Source organism: Heteronotia binoei, chromosome 7, assembly GCF_032191835.1.
Source record: "Heteronotia binoei isolate CCM8104 ecotype False Entrance Well chromosome 7, APGP_CSIRO_Hbin_v1, whole genome shotgun sequence".
In the NCBI taxonomy this organism is placed as follows: Eukaryota; Metazoa; Chordata; class Lepidosauria; order Squamata; family Gekkonidae; genus Heteronotia; species Heteronotia binoei.
In genome coordinates this window covers 133,015,769-133,023,381 of record NC_083229.1, presented here as the reverse complement: position 1 = coordinate 133,023,381, position 7,613 = coordinate 133,015,769, and the positions used below count along the sequence as shown (strand labels likewise).

Here is a 7,613-nt window from a genome sequence, read left to right as displayed (position 1 = left end):
ACGGCCCATCCAGTCCAACACTCTGTGTCACACAGTGGTAAAAAATTTTACATATACACACACACTGTGGCTAATAGCCACTGATGGACCTGTGCTCCATATTTTTATCTAAACCCCTCTTGAAGGTGGCTATACTTGTGGCCGCCACCACCTCCTGTGGCAGTGAATTCCACATGTTAATCACCCTTTGGGTGAAGAAGTACTTCCTTTTATCCGTTTTAACCTGCCTGCTCAGCAATTTCATCGAATGCCCACGAGTTCTTGTATTGTGAGAAAGGGAGAAAAGTACTTCTTTCTCTACTTTCTCCATCCCATGCATTATCTTGTAAACCTCTATCATGATAAGAACAATTCCACACCATCCTCTGTATGACAGCCCTTCAAGTACTTGAAGATGGTGATCATATCACTTCTCAGCCGGCTCCTCTCCAGGCTAAACATGCCCAGTTCCTTCAACCTTTCCTCATAGGACTTGGTCTGTAGAGAGTTGTAAGTAGATCTGGTGGTTCTCAGAACAGGAATATCCAGTTACATTAAGGCAAGAACTCAGTTATTAACATTATTTATTTACATCTGTTCTATAAAGTATCTGATTAATATGTATAGCAAAATAGTTGCCCTTTACCACCTCTTTGTTCCTCCACACTAGTGTTGTCTAGAGTTGACCCTGGGAATTGGCTAGAGTTTTACATACTGTGCTTTGTCAGCGCTAATCTAAACACAGAATGCAAGGCATATATAATTAATCATGTATGTGCCTCTTGTTTCAAAAGAGTAAATAATAATCTATTACCTGGGCCCAAGATTTCCTGCCTGTTATGACACTGCAGTAACAATTTGGGACTATGGGGAAATCTGTTCTCTTAAGTTCTTATGAAGCAATATGTATGCTAACCCCTCAACCATACTTTCATTCATTGAATATGGTTGCCAGGGAAACCACCTCCTTTGGATTTGCTCAAGGTAGTAAGCTTATCCTACCCTCTCTCTGGGTATTACAGCCAGATATGTAACTCCCAAATTCATGGCTCTTTTGCCGTTTTGCTTAACCCTTACCTGGACTCTAGAATCTGGCCAGTTGAGTTCTATCTCATGTCTGCAGCAAGAAAGGTGTTATGATTACCAAAGAAGAAGGCATCTAATGCTCAGGTGTGCCAGTGGCTAGGTCCAGCACAGAGATTTGTATTAATAATCCAGAGGTGCAAAGAAAGAGCCTTCACACCCAAAGACTTCTGGATCAGTCCTTGCAGAAGGAACCATCTAGCACTGATCATTTCTGCCTGTTTCCAACAGCCTTTTTCTCTTCCTTTTTTCCAGGAATTTGGAGTCTGTTTCAAGTCAATTCCATTTCGATCAAAAGAGAAATTGAAAAAGAGGAGTGGGCGGAGAGATTGTCTACAGTTTCAGAATTTCCCTCTCTCCTGGGAAACAGAAAAAAAGGCAATGTTTTCCCAAACCCACCCATTAGGGCACCCTCATGTGGTGTGTAACATCCCAAAAAACACCCTGCTGAAGCCACAAACAGGCATAGAGAGGTGTAATAGAAAAACTACGAAGAGAAATAAAAAAGAAATCCTTCTTTTTGAAAGAGAAAGAGAGAAAAAGAGGGATCAATGGTTATATCTCTAAAAAAGTTAAAATTCTGAAAAAGAAATCCCTCTTCCCATAAAAACACTAGAACAATTCCCACTGAGCCAAAGATCTCCCCTTCTGGATAAGGGCTGCCAATATGGGAGTGAAGAAGGACATGTCCAGGCACATCCTGACAATCAACCTCCTTCCTGTGCATAGAGGGGCTGATGCTGGAGGTTGCTCTGTTTACTGGATAAGGAGGAGGCCCTCCTCCTGTGCAGGGGAAAGAGAGCTCCTCCTGATGCATCTTGGTCACCAATCCCATGGAGCCCACAGGGCAGGGAAGTGAGAGCAGTAGACAGAAGGCTGCAGTCTGACTGTATTGATTTTTCAAAAAGCCAAGCAAGTCCCCTCCTTGATTTAATCCAATGCAGTCCCTCCAGGCTTAGCCCCTAGGTCCAAGAGCCATCTGTTCCACTGTGCTGGGTTCAGTCTCCCGAGTGGGTCTTCTCTTGCATGCGCTCTCATGTCAGGCCAGAATGACATCACCTTTTGCAAGGTTCATCTCAGGAGTGGGGTGGGGGTGGGGGAGCAGCATCTGTTGCTCTTCCCATCTCCTTGCCAGGGTTTCACCAGCCCCATGCAAGCTTCTCTTCTAAGCTTGCTTTGAGGAACCTTGCTGCTGTTTCTTTCCAGAAGCCACCATGGAAGAATACAGAGAAACACATTGCTCTATAAGCATGAGCACAGCTTCTGCTAAACCCAAGAGCCAGTGTAGTCTAGCGAACAGAGCACAGAATCAGGTTCCAGGTTCAGATTTGAATCCCTACTCTGCCATGGAAGCTTACTGGGTGATTTTGGGCCAGTCATATGCTGTAAACCCAACCTATTTCACAGGGTTGTTGTGAGGATAAAATGGAGGAGAGGAGGATGCTGGTGTAAGTCACATAGGGCCCTTGTTGGGGAGATGAGTGGGTGTCACACAGCAGGGGACCAGAAAGGGCTGGCTGCCACCACTCCGGTAAGGGTCTGTCTGAGAGGGCCCAGAGCACCCCCCCCCCCCAACCCCTGTGTCTTCCCTATTCCCTTTTAACCGTGATGGAAGAGTCATGAGGTCCCGGGCAGTTTAACAATAACAAGAGTTTATTATGAGTTCTCAAAAACAAACAAGTGGGTAATAAAACGTTTGGTGCACAATGAATATAGAAAAGAGAAAAGGCTGGTGCAAATAAATAAACAGCCCTGATGCATCTGACTAGGCATTCCCTTTCTCTGATACCAAAGACTCACCCTCCTTGAGTGAGGGAACCCTCTTGCTGCTCCAGTCTCTCCAGAGAGAAACTTTCTCCCTGTAGCCTTTCCCAGAGAGAACACGCCTTGTCTGTGGCTATGCCTTTTATGCTTTCCTCCCAGGCCCCGCCCCATTTGAGCCAGTTTTCCCTCCAAAAGTGCTTTCACCCAATATAAGAGAACATAAGAATGTAAGAGAAGCCATGTTGGATCAGTCCAATGGCCCATCCAGTCCGACACCCTGTGTCACACAGTGGCCAAAATAACCAGGTGCCATCAGGAGGTCCATCAATGGGGCCAGGACACTAGAAGCCCTCCCACTGTTGCCCCCCTCAGGACCAAACACCAAGAATACAGAGCATCATTTGCCCCAGACAGTGAGTTCCATCAATACGCTGTGGCTAATAGCCACTGATGGACCTCTGCTCCATATGTTTATCTAATCCTCTCTTGAAGCTGGCTATGTTTGCAGCTGCCACTGCCTCCTGTGGCAGTGAATTCCACATGTTAATCACCCTTTGGGTGAAGAAAGACTTCCTTTTTCATATTCTAACCCAAATGCTTAGCAATTTCATTGAGTGTCCACAAGTTCTTGTATTGTGAGAAAGGGAGAAAAGTATTTCTTGATCTACCTTCTCTATTCCATGCATAATAAGAGGGACAGAAGGAATCCTAGGAGATGTAGGCCCACTAGCCACCCCTACGCAGGCTTCTCTGGAGCCTGTAGGCCTCACTAGACCTAGGATAATGACAGTGGGGTATAAATATCTTTTATCAATTCATCAGTTGCCTACATGCCCTGGTCACCTTTGCTATGGGCATCTAGTAGGGTTGCCAAGTCCAATTCAAGAAATATCTGGGGACTTTGGGGGCGGAGCCAGGAGACTTTGGGGGTGGGGCCAGGAGACATTGGGGGTGGGGCCAGGAACAAGGGTGTGACAAGCATCATTGAACTCCAAAGGGAGTTCTGGCCATCACATTTAAAGGGACAGTACACCATTTTAAATGCCTTTCTTCCATAGGAAATAATGAAGGATAGGGGCACCATCTTTTGGGGCTCATAAAATTGGACCCCCTGGTCCAATCGTTTTGAAACTTGGGGGGTATTTTGGGGAGAGGCACTAGATGTTATACTAAAAATTTGGTGCCTCTACCTAAAAACATAGCCCCCCCCCCAGAGCCCCCAATACCTGCGGATCAATTCTCCATTATTCCCTATGGGAATCGTTCTCCACAGGGAATAATAGAGTGCCCAGTAGACATTTCCCTCCCCCCACACTTTCTAAAGCGGGGAGAGGGCCTCCAAACCAGGGAATCCCCTGCCCCCTCCCTCTCTCTCACACACAAATACTTACTGGGTCTTGTTCCTAAAGAACTTTACTTGATCTGAAAACGAAAGCAAAACAAAGGGAGGGGCTGTTCTCCGAAGCCCTTCCTGTTTCCTGCTTCCTGCTCAGCCTTAAAGGCACATATTTTAAAAACGGACCTGCAGGAGCTCTAAAACTACATGGTGAACGTGGGGGGGCAGGGCTTCTCCCGCCGGCCAGATGGCTGGGGGCGGGGAGAAGCCTGTAAAAATGGGGGATCCCCCGCTGGGACCTGGGGATTGGGAAGCCTAGCATCTAGCCATGAACCTGCTTTGGTGGGGAAGGTGGAATATAAATTGAATAAGCCTAAACCTCATTCTGCATACTTTATTATCCAGACTGGGAGGGAGTCCACATGGAATTCATGGTTGCCCAACAGTGGCTTAACCAATTTCCTGTTTTTCCTATCTGCAGGGATTGGTGGGTGGTGGTGTTTGAGGTTGGAGTTATCAAAAGCAATTGGTGGGCTGGTCGGATGGACTTCCATTTGATGGGGCACCGCTGACAACGGTGTCCAGTGTCAGGAGCTTGGGGGTGCTCCTGGAGCCTTCTTTGACAATGGAGGCCCAGATAGCAGCCACTGCCAAATCTGCCTTTTTCCATCTTAGGCGAGTGAAACAGTTGGTTCCCTTCCTCGAGCGCGGTGACTTGGCAACTGTGATCCATGCAACGGTCACCTCGAAATTGGACTACTGTAATGCCCTCTACATGGGGCTGCCCCTGTCTCAAACCCAGAAACTGCAGCTAGTGCAGAACACGGTGGCCAGGCTGTTATTGGGGCTCCCCAAGTGGGAGCACATACAGCCGGGAACTGCACTGGCTGCCAATAGTATACTGGATTCGCTACAAGGTGCTGGTTATTAGCTTTAAAGCCCTATATGGCTGAGGACCTGCTTACCTTAGGGACCGTCTCTCCCCACACGTTCCCCAGAGGGTACTTAGATCTGGGACAAAAAATCTATTAGCGATCCCCGGGCCAAGGGAGACTAGACTACAGTCCACCAGAGAGCGGGCCTTCTTGATTGCTGCCCCTTATTGGTGGAATCAACTGCCAGAAGAAGCTAGGGCCTTGCGGGACCTTGCTCAGTTCCGCAAGGCCTGTAAGTCAACTCTATTCCGGCAGGCCTTTAATCTGGCATTGAAGGACTGATATGGGGTGTCTGAGATACATCGAATATAGACTGAACATCATCTGAAGCAAGAAAACATCAGATACAATTAGCACCAGACTGTTTTAATTGTTTTTAACCATTTTAATTGCTTCTTGTATTGTTTAACTGTTAAATAGTTCTTATTTTGCTGGTTGTGAGCTGCCCTGAGCCTGCTTTGGTGGGGAAGGCAGGATATAAATCCAATAGACCTTCATAGAATCATAGAGTTGGAAGGGGCCTCTAGGGTCATCTAGTCCAACCCCCTGCACAATGCAGGAAACTCGCAAACACCTCCTCCCTAAATTCACAGGATTTCCATTGCTGTCAAATGGCCATCTAGCCTCTGTTTAAAAACTTCCAAGGAAGGAGAGCCCACCACCTCCCGAGGAAGCCTGTTCCACTTAGGGTTGCCAAGTCCAATTCAAGAAATATCTGGGGTCTTTGGGGGTGGAGCCAGGAGACTTTGGGGGTGGAGCCAGGAGACATTGGGGGCGGAGCCAGGAACAAGGGTGTGACAAGCATAATTGAACTCCAAGAGAGTTCTGGCCATCACATTTAAAGGGACAGCACACCTTTTTAAATGTCTTCCTTCCATTGAAAATAATGAAGATAGGGGCACCTTCTTTTGGGGCTCATAGAATTGGACCCCCTGCTCCAATCGTTTTGAAACTTGGGGGGTACTTTGAGGAGAGGCACTAGATACTATATTAAAAATTTGGTGCCTCTACCTCAAAAAACAGCTCCCCCAGAACCCCCAAAACCTCCAGAACAATTCCCCATTATTCCAAAACACATTAATTATATACTTGGCTAAAATTAAACATTATGTTTTATATATAACCTGTTGTACTTTGGTGACCATACCCTTGTACATCACAGCCATATTGCCATTAATGGTGTTAATTAATGCAGATACAATAATCTCAGATTGCAGAGTGGTGAAACCATTTTCCTCCATAAGGCACACAAGGGCATGGGTGTCAAAATACAGCTTCTTGCTTCCTGACGGGGGGGGGGGGGGGGGGCGACTCGCCTTACTGGTTTCTACGTGTAGGGGTGATGCAAAGATGCTGATATCTCGCTATTTGGAGGCGAGGGAACGACCCCCATCGAGGCTGAGGAAACGGCTCTTCCTCGCCCCGAACACGCCGACGCTCTCGCAGCATGAAAAGCCACGCGCTGCTGAACTTGCGCGGCCGTTGGTCTTGAGGCCGGCAGAAGCCAGGAGCTTGCTGCCAGCTCCTGGTGTGCCGTTACTACTCCTCCGCCTCCAGTCTCCTAGGCAACGGCGCGAGGCCGCCAAGTGTATGACAACTTTACGTGAGGCACCGGAAAGGAAAGCTCGTCACTCCCGCTGGATAAGGAAGACCCTCTTCCTGCCACCCACAACCACTATGACGGCTGCAGCCTGACCTCTCACCATCCCAGCTCTTCAGATCCCCATCGGGGATTGGTGGGAAGGGAAGGGGGGAGGAGAAGCTGCTGGGATCAGGGCTGGGTGGGAAGGGCCGCCATTCCCCCCGCTTTCCAGATTTTTGGTGCGCGGGGGATGGAGGCTTCAAATCAAGGGTCTCCAGCTCGGGCGGGGGATTTGGGAAGCTTAGTTCCACTGAGGAAGGTCATCCTGTATCCTGTTTCTGTCTTCTTCTATGTTTGCAACCCCTCCCAATTTAGTATCACCTGCAAATTTAATAAGCATTCCCTCTATTCCTTCATCCAAATCATTGATAAAGATGTTGAACAAAACAGGTCCCAGGACAGATCCTTGAGGCCCTCCACTTGTCACTCCTCTCCAAGAGGACGAGGAACCATTCACAAGCACTCTTTGGGTGCGATCTGTCAACCAGTTACAGATCCACCTAACGGTAACAGGATCCAAACCACATTTTACCAACTTGTCAACAAGGATAGTATGTGGGACCTTATCAAAAGCCTTTCTGAAATCAAGATAAATGATGTCTACACCATTCCCGTGATCCAGCAAGGTAGTCACTTTCTCAAAAAAAGAGATCAGCGTAGTCTGACATGACTTGTTTTTGAGAAACCCATGCTGGCTCTTAGTAATCACATCCAATCTTTCTAAATGTTCCAGGACCGACTGTTTGATGATTTGTTCTAAAAAGTTTCCAGGTATAGACGTCAAGCTGACAGGTCGGTAGTTACCCGGATCCTCTTTTTTCCCCTTCTTGAAGATGAGGACAACATTCGCCCTCCTGCAGTCTTCCGGCACCAC

General features: G+C 47.6%; 1 pseudogene; it reads right to left on the bottom strand.

The window, feature by feature from the left end:
• Positions 1 to 6,203: 6,203 nt before the first annotated feature.
• LOC132575570 (mitochondrial calcium uniporter regulator 1-like) lies at positions 6,204 to 6,803 on the bottom strand (annotated as a pseudogene).
• Between the last annotated feature and the right edge of the window lie 810 nt (positions 6,804 to 7,613).